Source organism: Echinops telfairi, unplaced genomic scaffold (assembly GCF_000313985.2).
Source record: "Echinops telfairi isolate 266 unplaced genomic scaffold, ASM31398v2 ScPeMD7_3533;HRSCAF=4204_1, whole genome shotgun sequence".
In the NCBI taxonomy this organism is placed as follows: Eukaryota; Metazoa; Chordata; class Mammalia; order Afrosoricida; family Tenrecidae; genus Echinops; species Echinops telfairi.
Window position 1 is genome coordinate 28,161,251 of NW_022107432.1, and position 1,512 is coordinate 28,162,762.

The 1,512-nt window shown below is 44.4% G+C and overlaps 1 protein-coding gene and 1 pseudogene across 1 annotated transcript in view; one reads left to right on the forward strand and one right to left on the reverse strand.

The window, feature by feature from the left end:
* LOC115871182 overlaps nucleotides 1-942 on the forward strand; it is a 3,139-nt pseudogene extending 2,197 nt beyond the window's left edge.
* Nucleotides 1-1,512, reverse strand: part of DNAH8 (dynein axonemal heavy chain 8) — a 369,956-nt gene that overhangs the window by 344,354 nt on the left and 24,090 nt on the right. The window lies entirely within an intron of this gene.

The following is a 1,512-nucleotide window of genomic DNA, read 5'->3' on the forward strand; positions in this document are numbered from 1 at the left end:
TGACAGAGTGGCTACAACAATGGGTTTCAGCATAGAAACAATGATGAGGCTGGCACAGGACCGGGCAGTGTTTCATTCTGTTGTGCAGATAGTGGCTATGGGTCAGAACCGAACTCAATGGCGCCTAACAACAAAAACAGCTCAGAAAATCCCATGATGTATCTGGGAAGCTAAAGACAAGAGGCAATCTGAAACAAATTCTCAGGAAGATAGTGAGGGCTCTGAAGATAAAGACATGAAGACCAAGAAGGACGGGGACATGCTCAGCAGAGGATAAGCTCACTGCCATCGGGTCCATGCTGACTCTTAGCAATCCTATAGGACGGGGTGAAACTACCCTTGTGAGTTTCCAAGACGGAACCTCTTTACGGGAGTAGAAAGCCCTGTCTTTCTCCTGAGGTGTGGCTGGTGGTTTTGAACTGCTGACCTTGCAGTTAGCATCCCAACAAGTAACCCCTACACCACCAAGGCTCCTTCAGCGGAAGATGGTGAAGATGAAAACGTAGATCATGATATGTATAGCAGTAGCATCTAAAGTGGTTTCTAAGCAGAGAGAGATGCTCATGGACGATTTGAGCGGAAGGCAGTACGAGAAGAGGCCGAGGCACCCTAACAAGGAAAAGGTTGTGGCAGGGATGTCTATTTTCCAGTGGAAGACCGTGACAACACTGACTGTGGCGGGTCACACATGAAAAACAAAAAGATGGTTAAGAAAGCTGAAAGATGAGAAAATAAAATGCCAAGACCCAGGTGGAGGGAAACAGTGGCCCCTAGTCCAATGAAAGGCCCAGGGAAAGTGGTCGCTCCACAGGTTCAAAGGCCTCAAAGGAAAAGACTCCTTCCCCCATGGATGATAACTACGAGGAACCAGAAAGTTCTCCAGGAAACAAAGCCCACTCCAGCCCCGGCCAGGGAAATCTGGGGATGAGCGGTTCAAAGTGACCCTCGTTTGGGGCACGACTTATTAAAGAGAGAGAGAAAGATTCGTGAACTTTGAAGGATGATTGCCATTCATTGAAGATCTTTTTTTTTTCTTTCTTTTTTAAAAGGAAAACCATAGTATCTTTCCTTCTCTTTGCCATCTCCACCCCACCCCACCCTCAATGAGAGCCATGTCCAATTAATCACTGGATTGGTTGCTTCATCTTTATATTTTAATGGAAGGCTGTAAATCCATCATATTTGAGATAAACACTATAAAAATTTGCCTTTTGCTAAATGAAAGTTGAATAGTACTCAGAAAATGTAGTATGCATGGTCTTAGTTTGTTTGCCTGTTTGTTTTCCCCGCCTGAACTTAAAAAACTGTCTTCTAAAATGCAAGCTTTAATTGTCTATCTAAATGGATATCAATGTCTTGGACCTAAAGCAATGTCTTGATCTTAAAAATCGTGGTTTTACAGATAAACCCTTCAAGACCAATATTGAGAGTAGCCATACCAGGATGGGCAGGGGAAGGTGGGAGGAGATAGGGGAAACTGATCATGATGATCTATCTATAACAACCCCCCCC